Raw genomic sequence first — 18,911 nt, 5'->3', positions numbered from 1 at the left:
TTGTATCCCTTTGCCATATATACACTGCCATGGAAATCCTTGTGCCCACTGCATTGCTCAGCACCAGGAGAGTGTCAGTGATGGAGCTGTTCCAGCCTGGGACTTGTGGGAGTGTGCAAGACATTCATTAGAAGCATCTGTTGGACTTCTTGAAAGCCTGTTTTACATTTGGTGTAGGTCAGTTATTTCATAACCTGCTTATTTGTGTGAAAACCTATGTTTTGTGTTATTAGGTTATTAGGTTATTAGATGATGATGACCATTCCCTGTGAGTACAGTCAAAGTAAAAATTACATTATGTTAACACATATCTGCCTAGATTAATACAAAACTTCTCTCTCAGAACCCTAATTTGAACTTCAAAGATAAAAAACTGTATTTTAATCCAAAGATTCCCAAACTAGTGTTTATTGGTTTGTTATGTAATGTTACTAACTTTGGTAGGTTCAACTATTTTTGAATGTAGCTGCTTATTTCAGTAGTGATTTTTTGAAGGCTGTACAAGAATCAATTTGAACTGATGTGAAATAGTGGGAGCAGTTAGGGAATCCTGTGGTTTTTCTCACACGGGATTTCTCAAAGTCTTTGGAATTATCAACAGAAACTCATCTGCAAGTCCTTCATTTCTGTGAAAGAGAAAGTAGGGACTTAAATTAAAACCTATGAATATTTCTACTCAGCTGTGGAGATTAAGTTTTCACTTAGAACACTGACTTTCTCTTTTGCTAAATAAAGTCATCAGGAAGTTGGGAGCATTTCTGGATCTGGTTGGCAAATCCAGCAGTCATCCAGATGGATCATTTTCTGGAGAGAGGAACATAGAGGAGGTGAAGGGGAAGCTGTGGAACCCTTGCAGTGCACTTAGTTCTGATAAAAGGGAGTGTCCACATCTTCTTGGGAAGTCTGGTAATGGATAGAGACACAATCTTCCAGGAGCAATCTGGTTTGAGACAAATTGATTTACACTTTTGTCACTGCCATATGGAGAAACAACAAATGCCTTTTCTCAGTCCCCATCCCTCTCCTGCTTTTATCTCTCTTAAGAGAAGCAAAGGTGACACAATTATAATTATTGGTCAGAAGAAATTGAACTTTTACACCCAAATAAGCACTGCAGACTAATTGCATTTATTTCTTTTAAATCTTTCTTGATGTGAAGCTTTGAGAGTTGCTTTGTTGTGAACGTCTGTGTGTCATTTTGCAGTAGAAAAAAGTTGAAGGCGCTCCCTTGATGGGATAGATTCTGTATATTTATCATTGCTGGCTGTTCTCAAGTGTAGGTGGCTATTTGTAGGCCATCCTTGTAGCTCCATCTGCTGTACAACACTTCGAGTCAAAACATTTTACAGTTTGTTCAACACCCTGCTCCTTTCTCGTTTGACAATATTGTATTTTGGACTAACAGCTTAGGTGGCATGCGTGGTTCTGCACTTCTCACCTAGACTTGCAGATGAAGTTGCAGTGGAAATAATCCAGAAAAAATGTGGTGTTTAATTGCCTACTTTTTGACAGTAGCTTTAGGAGGCTGCCTCCAGCAGTTTGGGGTTTTCAGGCAACTTTCTAGGAAAAAGTGGATGTACTTTTGTGTATGTGTGTGGTGGGGACTTCTCATTCCTAAGAAGATGAGGACTTAAAGTGGATCTCAAAGTTTTATAGCAGATAACTATCACGAGATTGTTCATTAACTCAACCGTTTGTGGACTTCTACATCCACCACTAACTAGTTCCAATCATTTTCCATTTTCACCAGAGGATTAAGGGCTTTGTCCCTGGCAGTTGCATTTCTGGGTTTTGTTTTGTTTGCTTTGTTTTTTTCATTCTGGTAGACAACATCTTAAAACTTGGAGAAATAATTTTGTGTGTCCAAGCTTTCTACTTACTGAGCATATTTTGTGTTCCAGTTGTATATTTTCCCTTTCCATAGTGTTGGTTATAGCAGTTTTGCAGTCTGAATTCTATGTTTTTGATTCCCAGGAAACCTAATTGCAAGTGTAGTTTTCTATTGGATCAATGAGACCTAATCCAACTGACTCCTGTGATGGAGTCAGGGCCATCAGTGGGGATCTGTTGCTGGGGTATAAAGAGAGAGCAGACCAATTATTTTGATGGCAATGGATATCTGGGTCTACTTTGGAGTTTTGTGTAACTGTGCTCCCAATGTGGCAGTGCAGGGTGTGTTAGCAAAGCTGATTTTCCTCAGTCCTGTGCCTGAAACCACATTACCTGGAGTCAGACTGCCATGAGTATGACAGCCAAATGCTGCTGCTGATTTTAAAGACAGTTATTGGTGCTGAGTCTTGGGTACAGGAAAAGTGGGTGCTGAATTCCTGTCTGCTTGTTATAGCATGGCAAGGAAAGCTGCCTGTCTCATAAGCTTGCAGAGATTCTTCAATTTGCAAGTAAATTGAAAATTATTCACTTAATGCTTAGCAACTTGTCTTTAAAATGCAGTTCACTTCCTGAGTGTGATCATGGTATTTGTAACGTGAACAGTTTGGAGGTTCAAGTGAAGTAGGAGGATTTGAAAATCTTGCTGCCAGACTGTCATGCTGTGACATAGGTCCAGAGGTTTGTGTTCTTTTACAGACTCATCTTGACTCTGGCTTTTTGTGTGCCCTTTGCATCTGTGCTGCAAGTTGGTGCATTAACAGAATAAAGCTTCCTCTTGAGAAATAACTGCCTCTCTATGCTGCCAGCAATGCAGTCAGCTGTGTCAGTACACCAGATTGCCTCAGAGAGTTTCCCCAGCAGATGGCACATGGAATTTCTTTAACAATACCAGCACTAAAGGTAGTAACAAAATATCAAAATATCTACATATATATATGTGTGTGTGTATGTGTTTATTTACACATGGCCTGGGCCAGCCCCACTGATGTGAGCAAGAAGAGATGCAAAGGAACATCCCTAGCTTGCAAGCAAGCTGAGTGTATTCTCTAAGCTTCTTGAGCAAATATTCAAAGGGGATACCTGTCAGATAGTGAGCAAGATACATAAGATGTTAATAATAATTAGAAGTAACATAATTTCTGTCTCAAAGTTAAGTAAAAATACATGTAATAAATTAGGCAAGAAAGTTGACAGGGAGTTGGACAGAAGATAGCATGAAAAAAGAAAAGTTTACTGCTCTGTTCTTGTTCTATGGGATATCAGTAGCAGGTTTACATTTTAAGAGGATCAGAAGGGGTGCCAGGAAATTTATCTGCTCTGTATTCCTCTCAAAGCAGAATCATATTCATCTGAGAATCTTGATAAGTGTTATCAAATGCTCTCATCATAGAGATCCTGTATTTCTCCCAGTAATCTGTTCTAGTGCTTCCTTATCCTTTATGATACAAATGGCTTACTGCCATCTGAATGGCTGAACTGCCGCCTCCCTTGCGATTTGGGACCATTAAGTATTTCTTACTGGAATAAACTGACAGCCAGAAGGGTTCTGGGCAGGGTAAATGGAAATGAGGAGGCGTGGATGTCCTAGCCTCAAGTGGTGTGTGCAGGGACAGAAGGATCCTGTAACACCATCTGCAAATTGATGATGTTGCAGCACAAAACAACAGCTCTGGCCTCTCAGAGCCCGCAGCGTTCCTGCCTTGCTTGTGTCCTCTCCAGCTCTCCTGTCGGTGGCTTTCAGCTGCTGTGCCACAATAGCTGCTCCCTGGAGCCTTCCATGGAGGCACCTGAGCAGGGTCTGGCACTCCCCTCTCTTGTCACTGAGGTGCATCTGCTATGAATCCCAGTTCTGTGGAGTCACCTGCGCAGGGACAGGGTGCCCGTGTGCTGCTCACAGGACAGGGGTGTGCATTTCAGAAGTTCTTACTGGCCTTTTGTAGCCACGTCTTAGGTTTGAAGAAAACCGAGACTGTGAACGAGACATGGAATTCTGTAAGATAAGAGTCCAGGTAAGGTTCAACATGCTTGCCATAGGGTCTGTTGTGGACGAAATACATTATAATATTTATTACTGGGTTGGAGCTCAAGGGCATCACTTCTGTCTTCAAACACCACATTGCTGCAGCAGAACCAAGCAGCAACTGAGCCAAAGGGCTCGTTGGGGATTTGAGCTGCTTCACTCCACTACTGTCCACAATAAAAACGTGTTTTCTCTAGGCCAGGCTTAAATGCTGGTGAAGATTTGGGTTTTAAATTTGGAGTTTGATATCGCGCTGGGTTTAATTTGAATTTCTAATACGAAAAGATCAAAATACTTTCTCACTTGCTGTCTTTGCTAAATTAAGTATGTCCCAAGTGGCAGCAGGTAAATACGAGGCAATAAGGAAAGAACAGTGGGTATTAGTGGAGCTGTAACAGTGCAGGCACGGATTCCCATCGCGGATGGGGAAAAGGCTTCGCTGCCCTTGTGGTGGAAGCGCGGTGGCACACGGACCAGGGGGACAACGGGAAGGGGACAGGACCGAGGACAGCCCCGAGCCGAAGGGTCAGGGTCGGCCCCGGCCCCGGCCCCCCTGAGGGTCCCCGGCGGCCCCGCCCCTCCCGGCGGGGGCGAGCCCCGGCCGCGCTCTCCCATTGGCTGCGGCGGGCGCGGGGCCGCGGACGGCGGCGCTGATTGGCTGCGGCGCGCGGGGCGGGCGGGGTGCGGCGGGGCCGGGCGGCGGCGGGGCCGGCGGGAGCGCGGCCGGCCCAGCACAGCACAGCGCAGCATAGCACGGCACGGCTCGGCTCGGCTCGGCTCAGCTCAGCTCAGCTCAGCAGAGCCCAGCTCAGCCCGGCGCGGCCGCCGCAGGACGCGCAGCCCCGCAGGACGGCACCTCCCGGTGAGCGCCCGAGCCGCGCGGGGCTGCGGACGGGCCGCTGCCTTCGCCGCCGGTAGCGGGACTCCCCGCGGGCCCCCGTCTCCATCCCCGCGTTGCCGGAGCAGCCCCGCGTCCCCCGCCGCTCGCTGCTGCCCTTCCGCCGGGTCCCCGGCCCCGCGCACCCTGCGGGGAGGGGGGCGGCGCCGGGCCGCGACCGCGGGGCTTCCGCTGGCGGGCGGGGGTCGCGGGGGCCGGTGCCGTCCTGCCTGCCCGGAGACCCTGTCCTGCCCTGCCCTTCCCTGCCTTGCCTTGTCCTTCCCTGCCCTGCCGGAGCCGAGCGCGGGGCTGGAGCCGGCGGGGCTCCCCAGGTCACCCCGGAGCGCAGTTCGGGGCTCCCCGGCGTTCGGCCGCAGCGGGGCGGCTTTGGGATGCTCTGTGCCTCGGCAGCGGCACCCACGGCGGGCGGGTCGGCCCCGGCACGGACCTGCGGCGGGGAAAGGGGGAAAAGGGAAGGCGAGGGCACCAAACCCGTGAGAAAACAGCTGCGTACCGCGGGGAGAGCGGCACCGGCTTTGCGTGGAGGGCTCCCCTGGTTGAGGTGTTGCAGGCAGCTGAGGAATGGTGTAAGTGGAGGCCTGGTGCTGCACTTCGGCTGAGCTTTTCAGTTTCCTGTTCTCCAGCTGGTGCTGCTGATGCAAACCCCAAGCCAATACCTCCTGCTCTGGTTTGGTACATCCTTAGCATCACTTCCCTTACAGTGCTTAAAGTAGCTTTGCCTCTGCCTAGCTTGGCTTTTGCCTCTGTGATTCTCCATCTCTGTTTATAAAATAAACAGAGGAGGAAATTATATGCAGAGAAACTGAGCTACTGTGGGAGATTTCCAAGTGATTTTGTAATCAGTAATGAATGTTCAGGCTTATATATCCTGGATTTTGCCCTACAGTTCAAACGTACAGTTGATGGGCTCTTAAAAGGGTCTTTCCTCTTACAGTTTGAAGCAAGGAATTTGGTAAAGGTTGAAAGCCAACTGTTATAAAAGGAGGGTAATAGTAGGGTTGCCTTCTGGAAGCTCCAGAGTAAGGAAATCACCTATTGACTCCTGTTATAATATGGTTATTGTGTTATAAATTGAATTGGCAATTTTGCAGTGCTTGTTGCATTGGGTTTTTTTGTTGTAATTGTCTTTTCTGTAGTGTGAGTATTGGGCAAATTCTGTCTGGGGGGCAGTTTGTCTTCTCTGACTGGAGTTGCAAATGCAGACTTGGAGGTCAGTGATTCAAATGCTGGATCACAGCTCACTGTACTGAAGCACTGCACATGCAAAGAAGGATAATACCTGGATTTCATGGTGTTTCTCATCCTTAGTGTTCAAAGCAGTCCTCAAACGTCACTGGTCTGACTGACAGAGGTACAGGGAAAGAAAGCTGTTATTGCAAGTTCCATCCTGGATAGCTTTGCAGACCGGGAGTGGGGTTCAGGTCACTGTGTCTGCAATCTGTGTGTGTGGCTCCTCCTGGACAATCCTGAGCGTAGAGGACAGTGATTCAGAGATCTGCAGATAAATGGAGACCTGAGTCAGTAAGTGTGCAGTGTTATTAGACAAGCTGACATCTTGTAAAATACATGTGGAAAGTGCAATAAAACTGTTTTATTAGTCTTTCATTAGGGCTTTAGTCTTCTGAGGGATGACAGCCTCAGAGACATACTGTACAGTGAGGTGTCTTGTGTGTCCACACACAAAGTACACTCAAATGAGTGGATAAAATTGGATATTTATGCCCAGAGGCAGTAAGCAAGCACAGCATGCAAATTAACACCAAGCAAATCAGTAGGTGTCCTGCTGGCAGCTGTGCTGTCATTGGGAAAGGAGAATGTCCTGATCTGGACTTTTTCAGATTCTTGCCTGCCATGTGTATGTTCATTCAAACCAGCTCTCGCTGCCCCTGCCAGCAGCTTGGGGGTCTCCAGGTGGTTCCCTGTGCCCTGTCTGTGTGGTGTGTTGCTTAACAGGCAGGTTTGAGAGCAGTTTATCCAATGCCTTGTGTCCCCACAGGCACACTGGGCAGCAGCCCAGCTGTAGCTGCCTGTGTGTGCAGGTGCCACTCGTGCCCTGGGAGTGCAGAGTCTTCCTCTGGGTTTGTGCTCTGAGTGTTGGGCCTGACTTTAAACAGCTCAGGTGATGCCATGATGTACCTCTCCCACTGCTTAGCCTCAGAAATTCAGGGATTATTAGGGTTCACAGGATCAGAGTTCACAGCTGCTCTAAGGCCAGTTGGATCTGGTTCTTGGCTTCCGAGCTTTGTTTCATGAATTCTAGGATTGAGAGTCCATTCCAGAAACACTGTTAAAATTTTTTGTGTGTTTCAATTGCAAATTAAATTCCCTTCCTTTCTTAGCCAAATGAAATCAGCTTGTGGAAGTGTCTCAGAAAAGGCTGTTGAGTGGCAGTATGTGTACATGCTATATGAACAGGGTAACACTCACTGTTGTATCTCTGCTGTAAAGACACAGCCCAGTTTTATCTTTAAATCTTGTTGAATTGGCTGAATACCAAAAACTTTAAATCGAATGGGGACTCTTTGAACTTGGATAACTGTCCTTTGCTCTTGGCTATGCCTTTGTCAGAAGGAGCAGGGAGGAGAAAGGAATAGATCTTGAGTAATTCTCAGATTTCATGTAAGACCTTTCTCGTCATTATTGTTTTCAAATACGTTTTTATTCCTCCTTGTATGTTTCACCTTATCCGTCTGTTGCACGACTTCTGGTCAAGCAGACTTTTCCAGTAGTTCCTGTTCTTCTTTTGCAGTTCTTTTTAAGCTCTTTAGAGTTTTTCAGGCATAGTGATAAGTCTGAGTGAAATAGTGAGGTGTCATACCCCATCTGAAAGAATAAGTAACATAAAAGAGTTGGGTGCCATCAGAAGGAAAGCAGCTGGTGCTGACATGTAGGGAGCTGTGAAAGTACAGGTAGGTAGGGACAAGTAAAGCAAAAATGACACATCAGGAGCAGTGGAGCTTAAAGACCAAGAATCCACCACACAGATAATTATCACAGTAGGCCCACTGCCTGTGGAAGGATGGATATGCTTTTAAAGTTATGTAATAGATTTATCTTTCCAGAGGCTGAAAACACCCTGTTCTTCTTACAGATGGATCTGCTTTCAAATTTCTTTATGTACAGAAGAGGTTGCCTTAGGGGTCAGAGCTGCTACCAGCTGAAGGTAGATAATTCTTCCAGCCGCTGTTCTGTGGCTTGAAAACCACCTCTGTCCCCTCTTGGTTTTCTGAATGTTGTGATCTGTTTTATCAGATCATGGTCCTATTGCCTGAAATGACAGCTATGGTCCAGGAAAACAGAGAAAGTGATATTTCCTTAGCCATATGGTGTTTGTGCAAAAATAACAGTATTCTGGGGGTTTTCCAAAGCATGCAAAACCAGAATATTGTTGTAAATTATTTCTGTGGCTTTCAGACTCTCTTCTGATCTGTGGGAGTAAGGTTCTGTACTGTATCCTTGTATTAGATTGTTTTTCCTTTCACAAAATATTTTACTCTTCATTTTCCATATTTAGACAGCACTAGAAATTCAGCAGAAGAATGAGGTAGGAACCTTGCTTATGTGTTGCAACTCTTGGCTGTGTGGAAGAATCTTGTCTCTTGCTGTCCAGTGGAGATACATCTACTTGCAGCAGGGAAAATATTTTTGGAGGGCATGATTTTCTTTTTGAAAAAAAAATCCCACCTTTTGCAGCATGAAGTTTAGGTTCATTTTTCCTAGTTTGTGCATTTGGAGTATTTTGAATTTTGTGTGTGACAGCTTCTATGGCCATAAGTTTTGTTGTGGAAATGGATGCATGTCCTAGCAAGGGCTGGACATGCATGGAATTATTTTATGGCACCAGCAAGGAGGTGATCTCATTAAGTGCCTTTTTGAAGGGTTGGGTTGGGCACCTGCAGTGTCCAGGACAAGGAGAAGTCTGCCCTAGTGATGAACTCAACTTTTATAAAATGATAAATCTGTGCTGTCCTGTTGGATGAGAGAAAGCACCAAAGTCACTCAACTGCCTTTAGTAAGTGAATGCTGTCAGCTTGAAAAAACGTGAACTTAGTTTTTCACACTTAATTCCCCTTTGTAATGTCTTCTGCCATTATTTCAGTGAACCTCTCTCAGTTTTTATGCAGGTGATGAAGTATTTGTGTAGTGAGTGCTTGTATGGTATCAAACTCCTCCTTGGGGCTCTGGCTGAAATGCAGTGTCCTATAGAACTTCTATGGCAAGGTGCAAGGCACTTTGAAGGCAATAAAGCTTCAGATTTGCTGACTTTCCCATTCAGATTTTGTGATTTTCCTGAAATGCAACTTGGCAGTGGCAGGGAGTGTTTACCTTCTTGTGCTCTTGGGAAACTTGGCAGTTTAAACACTAACATCTAGTTCTGCTGGTGTTTCTGGGGGATGTTCTGCAGCTTGCTAAAGAATTCATGTAAAGAGTCAGTTTGTCTCAAATACACTCCAGGTGACAAGATGAAGTGCCAAACTTATTGGTTTAGCTGTGTAGCTGTAATTTTCTGAGAGTAGAAAAGACTTCTAAACCTATCTCCAGCTTTTCCTTAACTCAAACGCTTTAAAATGTTCCTTATTCTATCAGGAATTTCCCTTGCTGTCTCCAAAGTTCAGTTTTAATTTTACAAATGAAAATACATTCCTTTGCAGCCGTTGCGCCCATGTATAATTCTGTTTTACTTCGGATTTTTTTAGTAATGGCCCCAAAATGCCTGAAGTTTGAAACCTGGTGAGTTCAAGTACCTAGAAAATTGGTTGGATAACAGCAAAGAAATTGGGCAGTCCTTACCTGGCACCTGCTGGAATACACTAATCCAATTTAACCCTGGCCTGCTTGGGTTGTGACATTGTGCCTTTTCCAAGGTGGGCGGCTGGTGGAACCCATGTGAGGGTGGCTGTTCTGGAGTGCCTCTCTGAGATGTCTTCCCAAGCACAAAGCTGTTCTTTTGCCCAGGAGGGGGCTGCTGCTGTGGGAGAAGCCTGTCCGTGCTTCCTTTGGTTCACAGTGCGTTTGTATTCTGTGCTGGCTCCCTTAGGGTGCCTTTTGCTGGGTCCCTGGAGAGGTTTGGGTTCAGGTTCCCGTGTCAGAGTCTGCTCTCTGCTCCCCACACACCATCACTGTCCCGCCTGTATGGGCCGTGTTTGGGAGCATGGATGATCCTGGAATTGGGATCAGAGCTTCTCTCATGCATTTCCTTTCATCTCTGCTGCTATCTGCATGTCATGAGCACCAGGTTTCCTGTCCTGGAGCTTTTCAGCTGCCCGCAGTGTCAGCGTGGTGTACTCTCCATTTCCACTGCTCTTCCCACGCAGCTTTCCAGCCCTTGTGTTCATGGTGTCTCAGATCTAAGAGCTCTCAGTCCTACCTGTCAGCTCTAAAAACAGATGCTTCTGCCTAGAAGACCGTTCCATCTCTGCAGGAGGCACAGCAGAACATGCCCTGTCCTGCTGGGTGAAGGAGCTGCTCTGTGGAAGGGGAGCTGGGGGAAGCAGCAGTGGCAAAGGTAGGAATGTTTAAAGGAAACCTGGAAAAGTGTTACCCAAGAGTGTGGATTGCCAGCACGAGGTTTTCTTTCTAGTTGTTTGTTGGGGTATTGGGTTTTATTCAGGGCTTTTTTTTTTCCCTCCATTCCCCTTGTAACCTTGGTTTCATCACTGGTTTCTCACAGAACAGTGGGTGTCGGGAAAACACATAAATTAGTGATGATGTTTTTGTGGTGTCCTATTTTTGATGTTTGGCTCAATTTAAAACATCCAGATTCCATCAGTAAGCCTTACACTGGGCAAAGCAAGTTCCCCATGGAAATTTCTTCCCCACTGCTTGCTTTGTTGCCTGTACTCTGGGAATAAAATCACCTTTTCCTCCTTCTTCCCAGAAAATGAACAGCCTTGCAGATTTTTTTCACAAGAGATATCACCTCTTGCCTTCCAGGCCTTTTCCTTCCTGAATGAGGTAGTGCAGGAATACATGCTTCAAAAGCCACTGAGGAAAACAGGAAGAGAAAATTAGTTTGCAGGGAAAGGAAAGAATAATATCACTCATTTGTATTTGTAACTCATCAAGCTCAATTTTGATTAAAGACTTTGAACATCACCATAGCAGCCAATTTTGGCTTCCTCTTTTAGTGAAAGATGAAGTGTGCAGAGGTTCTTGGCAGCATCTCTGACAACAAACAACTGAAATCAACTCATATGTTTTAATTGGTCTGGCAATACTACATAAATGTGCATTAGTAACATAAATATAATGAAAATTAAGTGTTTTAAATAAACTTGGTGTAGCCTAATAGCAGTAATATTTTCTGTTTGTATTATCCTCCCAGTTTGTCTGTCAGGTTCCTTCTCAAATAATGGGAACCAGCTATTTTTTTCTTCTCTGTTAACTCCACATCTGTCGTGAATGACACATTTTTTGCAAGGTTCTTGCTTCATATTGATGTGATGTTCACAAAAAAAACCATAAGGACACTGGGAGCAGGATGGCAATAGTAAGTTTATATTGAAGCATTTTTAATAGCTCGCACTGTATATATCTGATTATATAAGTGGTTGCCTCAGTGGGAATTAGAGCACATGAGAGGTAAAAAAGCTGTTAGAATCCAAACCAAACTGCTCTGGACAGATTTCAGGTGTAAGATGCTTTATGGCAGCAGGCCAGAGGGTAATCCTGCCACAGGATGCTGTGGCCAGGCTATGAGCCATGACTTCTCCATCCTTAACAGCTGCATCACTTCAGGCAGAGCTGAGCACACAGACACTGGTGGGCCCCTGTGGCAGGTGTGATGGATGGGATTTACCTGTATGGACCGAGCTGCAGGTGTGAGGGATGGGATTTACCTGTATGGACCATGCTGCAGGTGTGAGGGATGGGATTTACCTGTATGGACTGAGCTGCAGGTGTGAGGGATGGGATTTACCTGTATGGACCATGCTGCAGGTGTGAGGGATGGGATTTACCTGTATGGACTGAGCTGCCACTCACTGTCATGTTCTCCCCTCTCAGCTCCAATATAAAGCAAGGCTTGTTTTTTGCTCCACAGCTATTGCTGCAATGCAGCTTCCTGGAGAGAGAAATAGGATTACACAATCAGAGTGTGCTGGTGGAGGTAGGAAAGCAGAGGATGAGCTGGGCTCGGATGAACTCCACATTCCTTGTTTGCAGGGTGGTTTTACCAGGTAATGGATCTACAGGGGAGCAAATCTTTGTTCTGTGGTTTGGGCACTGGGTTGGAAAGGGCTGCTGGAGCGATGCTTCTGCCTTGGCTGTTGTGTAAAACAGCTGAAGCAAAACAGAAAGAGCTGGTGTTGCAAAGGGAGGGAGTAGAGGCAAGTGAAGACAGTGACAAGCAGTGCCAGGGGCTGGATTCATGTTATAGGGCCTTTGGGCAGCAGCAATCTGTGCATTGCAGTAACTATCACTGACAAATCTTGTGCTTTTCTTCTTTCAATAATGCAATTCAAATGCCGTTTCCTTTTAGCAGTAACAGGACACTGCTTGCCTAATTTCTCATCAGTAATTTCTTTTGCCTTGGCCAAGAAGGTGATTGGAAAACACCTCTTGTGACTGATGTAGGCTGTAGGATTCCTGCTGTTCATTAATTCATAAAAATTGGACCGTTTCCTGTCTGTTTATCAGTTTAGAGTTCGTTGCTTTGTTTCTCTGTAGATTTTGGTGTAATGGAACTTGTTTCAATCAAAATGGTAGGACTGGCTAATGGCCATGGGTTCCATGAGTAGGTGATGTTTCAACAGGGAGTCAACCGTGGTGGCTTCTCAGGGTGGACTTCTTGTTCCTCACACTTCTTTCACTGGTTTGCTCTGAGCTGAACTTGTGACTCCACTGGACACCGAGAAGGTTTTGGTGATTATCTTCCCCGAATTAGGAATCTCTCTGTGTGGGTGGGAGACTGAATGATGGGAGCAGGGGGCAGGAAAGCTAGCTCAAAGTGGGGCTCTTCCGAAAAGAATCTCAGAAGGTGCTACTACCCTGCACACCCAGGGCTGGTTGCATCATTTTGGGATGTAACACTTTATGCATAAAGTATCTGTTTTTTCCCAGAAAATAAGCAGAGGAAATTAGTTTCTGGAGTGTTCTAATAAATGATAGGAAATGGCTCACAGTCTCACTTTTGTTGTTCCAAAAGGAAAGGAGAGGAGAAAGGAGCTGTTTGTTATATCTGGTCAAAATCCACATGCAGCCTTGCATAACTGATCCTCTGCTCTGGCTAGGGAGCAAGATTAGCAGGCTTGCAGCCACATTCCTCTCATCTCTTGTGAAACTCCAACCTCTGAATATTTATTGTCACTAGTTAACAGCAAAGAGGGAAAAAAAAACCAGGCAGCTTAAGATGATACTGACACTAACAAAGCATGTGATTTATCTTCTGTGAAGAATTACCTGATTACTGATAAATCCTGCAATTGCATCCATTTGGTGAAACCCTGATTTTATGAAGGAGAAGGGAAATTTGCTGTTGTCCTTTTCCTGCGATTCTGTGACAATGCCCTCTTGAGAGAGGTTAAGTACCAGTGAGGGCAGCACTCTGAAGGGAACCACTCACTGTCCCATTGTGCTAATGCTGCTTACTTTTATAACCTACCCTTAGGAAGATAAACATCTCCCACAAAAAATCTTTTGTTAAAGAAATAAACAAGCTGTTCAACCTAACTACTAGCTTGGTATTCCATACTGATTGTAGTTATCCTGGGTTTGTTTTCCCACTGTTTATGTAGCCTCTCAGCATCACAGTTATACAAGGCATCCTTCATCAGTTTCTTGATTCCAGCTCCCTCTTCTCTTAGCCCAGCAAGTAAGCTGGACTTGCTCAACTTGTATTGGAACTTCTATAAAGATTTGTCCAAATCTTTAGGGAAGTTTTCCCAAAACTGGTCAACACTTTTTAACTACCTAAAAGTGATGCATAAAATATCCACTTGGATGTGCCAGACTGAAGAGCAGAGCCCAGTTTCTTGTAGGTGTCAGTGTTACTTAGTATGAGAGTTGAGGGTGCAATAGAGATGTACCTCAGTGAACCTTCAGCAGTGAGTTTAGCCATTAGCACACTTAGTAAGGTCCAATTTATCTCCTCAAATTTGTATCCAGGTATTTAGTACCTGTGTGATAATGCAGCAGATTCATTAGTTTGGTTAAACAGGCAATATATAAGGAGTAAATAAGCACAGTTCATGCAGCAGCCTTGTGGATTTTTCCCTAGTGGGTAACTTGCAGGTTTTGATCACCAGAGAGTCCTCCAGTTTCCAGTTTTTCTACCTTGCCTTTAATTCAGCAGAGTTCTTTGGCTCATTCCCAACTCCAGTTTTGTCAATGGGCCCAGTGAAGTAAAAGGGACCACTCGAGAAACACATATCTTGCTGAATCAGATTGGCACTAGTTTCTTTCTCCATCTGGAGCCTAAAAATAATCTTCTAAACATACTAGACAATTTAGTAACAGAGTCTTTGTAGCACTGTGTACATAACTGTGTTTCCTGTACTGTTTTGAAAAGCTGTTCCTTTTTACCTATTGCTCGAATAAATGGGAAATAACAGGACTTTTGAATAGTAGAATTTCACTGTAATTGTATTTAATTTCTATATCCCTTTCCTTCTGAATGTGAAGTTCTCATGTTTAATGGGAATTAAAGCAGTTGACATCTGAAGAGCAGAGGGGGGTGATTGCCCTGTCCCTGGGTCAGTGTGAGTTACAGCAGTTAATGATTAGTGAGCAGTGCAGATGCAGTTCAGGTGCCCTGCACACATGCAACCTCTGACTTTTTCAAGCTCAACATCTGCCCACCATATGGAATCCCTGCAGTTAGTGGTATCGATTGTGCTGGATTTCACTCTGTTCATGAGCCTTTTAACTTCTTTCACAAAAGAAAACCTGCCTCTGTACACGGAGTGTGAAGTTATTGGATGTGCTAGGGTAGGAAGCAGCCTTCTGGCCAGCCAAAGTTGGAAAGCTGCAGTGTGCTGGCTTTTTCACAAGGCTAAGCAATCCCAGTTGTCTTTTTTATTTGGTTTTGCCCTTCATGGTAATCTTCTTTGACCAAATAAGATCCTTATCCTACTGTCTGCAAATCGTTTACTCAGATTTTTGTAATTAACTTGGAGTCAACATTTGTACAGTCTTACTTTGTTTCCTTCCAACTGCATTGAAATACTCATTAATATATTTCAAGGTGAACTTAGTTGTTACTGCTCACAGTACCTAAAAGTTGATATGACACTCCAGCTTGTGCTATATTCCTTCTCCAAATACAAATCCTTAAGAGAGGTTTTGATTTTCCTCTTCATGCATGTTTGGGGTCCTGAGACCCTGCTGTTGAGTCTTGTGGCACCTCTGTTTTTTGAAGGAGGACTAAGACTTGGTGCTGAGTATCCTGCATGCTTTGCTCTCTGCCTTGTCGTACTGATGTGTTTTGTTCCCATTTCTTGCAGATGTGTATGACATTTAGGATTTTGACATCTTGTCTCTACCCTGGAGCTACTATTACTGAATACTGAATTCTCCTCAAGTACTCTAGCTGTGTTGTTTGAAATGCTGTGTTTTTCTTAACGAAGTATAGCAGATGCTTTCTAGGGTGTGAGGCAGGGGTAGAGTTGCTTCTGGAGGAATTTGCCATCATTTGCAGTAAAATGCACTGGTAACACAGTAAACCTTCCAATATTTTCCACAAAAGCAAAATATCTTTAATATTAACCATGTGCTTTTACTTGGTGGTGTGGACCAGCCTGGCCAGAATCTGATCCCTGTTTTGCCTTGTATCATCTTTGTTATTTCAGAAGGATGTTTGTAGCATTGATACAGAGAAATACACTAGCAGTTGATTCTACTGAAGCTGGAGATTACTTTCTAGCAGTGAAGGATTGTATGAGTGAATCTTCCTTTGACAGCTGCAAATCAGAGCAGAATGTGAACTTAGTGCAGGTGGTTGGCCACATCCTTTCTGATGACAGACTGTTCAAATAGATTTTGTTAGCACTGTCCTCTTGATTAAATCATATGCAAGTCTGTGGGGTTTTTGTTACAGCTCCCACTTTTGTGAACTGCACATTTTTAAAACATCTTAGATAAATTATTAATGGTTATTAAAACTATTTAAAATCACTGACATGGGACTTGTATGTTTCTTGCCCTGCTACAGGACTTAAATAGTCATTGTCATCCTCTTTGTGCATCCAGCCTGCCAGGCAGGGTGATTGTGGATATGAGGGATGAAAGCAGCCATACAGAACAGCAAGAATTTAGGCTCTACCCAGGAAGTGGCAGTTTGGTGTTAAGCCATTTGATGCAAGGGTTAAAGCAAAAGAAATCCACCACAAATAAAAGTCTATAACAGAATTGTTGTCTCTGTGTGGGATGGGTTTCCAAGCAGTCGGACAGACATGACTCAGCACGATGGGGCACGGTGCTGACTGGAGTCTCTAGATGATGTTGTTGTGCATAACTTGTTAGCACTTTGCAGCACAAAGTACTTTTCACCCAGCATCATTTTGTTTAGTGAGTTTAGCCTCACATCATCCAAGCCAGCACTCAGCAGAGGCACAAGAACTCAGTCTTCCTTAGGAAGAACTGTAATCCCGATTATTACTACACTGAATAAGTGTAGTAATAAATCACTGGTACAGTTAATTGTTCTTGAATTCGGTGTTTTATACATGGTGAGTCTAAGCACCTATAGCTTTTCTCAGTCCTTCTCCCTCTGCTTTGTGATGTGTACCTGCATTAACCATCTGTCTGAATAGGATTGTGGCACTTTCTGTGGTAGATTATCTGGCTAACAGGTTCAGTTTATAGCCACCAGTTTGTTCTAATGACTGGTACAGGCCAGTTTAAATGAGTTGTTTACAGTCTGTGTATGTAATTAATTACATATTTTAAATTATGAAGGAGGTGAGGGATGAGGTTCAGTTCTTATTTTGAATTAAATCAACTGCTTATTATGGGATCTGTCCTACAAATAAGTCTGGGCTCCTTTTGGAGCCCTTGGCAGTTGCTCACAGTACTCATGAGATTCCAGGCTAGTCTCCAGTAAAGGAGCAGGGAACTAGAACAGGATTAACCACGTTGGATTCTCTTCCTTGTTGGTATTAGTGGCATTTTGATTAGCAGTTTGTCTGGATGCTGATCAATTGTCCATTTTGTGTAGAAAAGCTCTGGAAAACAACATGGTGACTTTAAAATTTGTACTCCCGCAATGGGTGTAAATGGGTTGTGTGGATGCTGCTGTGGATCTGTTGGTGTGTAAATGACCTGGGCCAGGTAGTGTTACAATGGAGACACAGCAGAGTGTGTCTGCTCTGCCTGAAGGACCTTGTCCCTCTCTGTTCCTGTGTTAGCACAGGGACCATCACACCACCCACCCCGACTGAACTGCTGCTGTGGCTGCTCTGAGAGAAGGAATATGATGCTGCAGGAGCAGCACAGACTGGAGTCACTCAGTTTCCAGGGATCTTATCTGCCTCCTGTAAACGTCACATCTTCCATCCTTGTCCCTTGCTGCTGCTATCTGTCCTTGTCTCTGCCTGCCTCAGGCCCTTCCTTGCGCCCGACTCTGCTCGTGCTGAACCAGCAGCACAAGTCTGGGGCTCTCTCTGGCTGCTCCCTCCTCCCCGCCTTGCAGACGTGGTGCAGCACCTCAGTCCGAGCCTTGTGCTGAGGAAGCATCCTGCCCAAGTGTTGCATCCCACAACAGAGCCTGCAGAGCCTAAGGCAGGACCCGGCTCTGATCTGGAGCCTGGCTCGCTGCTGCACTGCAGCCCTGCTGCTGGGGGCACAGCTCCCCCTCCTCTGCTCCAGCCGCTTTAATGCCCTGATTACTGAAGTGGGTAAGTCACCACCTCGCTTGTAATAATCACAGATTTCCTCTGTGATTTTTCACTCGTCGGTTGCCACAGCAACCGTGCAGTGGCTCGGCCGAAATGCTGTCACAGGGATTTAAATCTGAAGCGGCTCAGCCTCTCTCTGCGTTCTGGCGCATCTTCCCTCTCGCCCCCCGGCACCATGGCAACCTGGCGGCGGTAGCCCAGCCTCGGCCATGGCACCCTGTGCTGCTTTTCCCTGCATCCCTGTGCCTGAAGGGGTGCTGCTGGCGTTTTGTGGGTATCCACATGCCCCGTTCCCTTCAGGAGCAGCGTGCAGCGGGAGGTGCCGCTGCGATGCGCGCTGCCTGCCGTGCTGCCTGCACACCACCTGGAGGGAATGAGCCAAGCCAAGATTATTTTGTGCCTGGGTGTCACTCTCAGGATATTTGCAAACCAGAGTAAAAATAAGGGGTTTAGGGACAAAACCTGTTCTTCAGCTTCCACAATTGTTGGAAACTAAGGAGCCATTTCAATCAACGCAGTGTGGCTCTGCGTCTCGGGATTTCTTTCGGATGAGCTCGGACATCCACATTCCAGAGCCTGACGCTCTCAGGTTTGAGGTGAGCCGCGTGTTCCTCTCTGCTGGCTTTGGCTGAGCACAGGCTGCAGCTGCCAGGAGCTGGTTCCATTAACCTTCATTAACTGGGGCATCCCCCCCAGCCGAGCTGCAGCGCAGGGCTTGCTCTGGGTGATGCCTGTCCCCGCTGCGCGCTGCCGGCAGGAGCTGGCAGCGATGGCATTCCTCACCAGCACAACCAGCAGCAGCCTGTGCTGAAGGCAAGCGGGCAGTGAAGCAGGGAGTGAAGCAGGGAGCAGCACTTCCAACCCAGGAGCTGGCTGTGGGGAGCTTGGAGCAGCTGGAGTTGGCATCCGAGTCCTGTAAGTGGCTTTGCCGTGTGCCCGCGGGCAGTGGGGTGGGCACAGTCTGGGCACGCGGCACACTCTGTGCCCAGAGGGGAATTTGTGTTTGGGCAGGGGGGTGTGTGTGTTGTTACCGTGTCCCTGCCGTGGATATGCAGGGATAGCTGCTCCTGGTTTGTTTTCTGGACCCCTCGTACAAGACATGTGCTGCATGGCTCTGCTCTTCCATGTCCTCAGCTGGAATGGGGGTCACCTTGAGAAACCAGAGCTCTCGCCCTGGTTTAAGATGTTTCCCCTGGTTTGGTGCAGGCTGTCTCCAAATGAGCTATTTTATGCCTTATGATACAGGAAAATAAATTGTGCTTTTATTTGA

The 18,911-nt window shown here is 45.7% G+C and overlaps 1 protein-coding gene and 1 long non-coding RNA gene across 5 annotated transcripts in view; both read left to right on the top strand.

Moving 5' to 3' along the window:
* Nucleotides 1-43: 43 nt before the first annotated feature.
* On the top strand, nucleotides 44-2,676 carry LOC148221920 (uncharacterized). Its single transcript, XR_015807256.1, has 2 exons — nucleotides 44-177; nucleotides 2,587-2,676. It is a non-coding gene; the product is annotated as an uncharacterized LOC148221920 (long non-coding RNA).
* A 1,935-nt stretch (nucleotides 2,677-4,611) lies between these two features.
* The window catches only part of ABAT (4-aminobutyrate aminotransferase), a 48,377-nt gene continuing 34,077 nt past the window's right edge, over nucleotides 4,612-18,911 (top strand). Inside the window, exon 1 of one of the 4 annotated variants that reach the window (XM_014894511.2) lies at nucleotides 4,612-4,772. The gene's annotated coding sequence lies outside the window, so the exon portion shown is untranslated. Of the gene's footprint in view, nucleotides 4,773-11,854; nucleotides 11,987-17,742; nucleotides 18,557-18,911 lie in introns of those variants that run through there. The other 3 variants (XM_014894518.2, XM_088174469.1, XM_088174468.1) reach the window with 3 other exon arrangements.

This window comes from Sturnus vulgaris, chromosome 16 (assembly GCF_052056855.1).
Source record: "Sturnus vulgaris isolate bStuVul1 chromosome 16, bStuVul1.hap1, whole genome shotgun sequence".
Lineage (NCBI taxonomy): Eukaryota > Metazoa > Chordata > Aves > Passeriformes > Sturnidae > Sturnus > Sturnus vulgaris.
The sequence above is the reverse complement of the archived record's forward strand: the minus strand, read 5'-3'. Positions and strand labels throughout refer to the sequence as shown.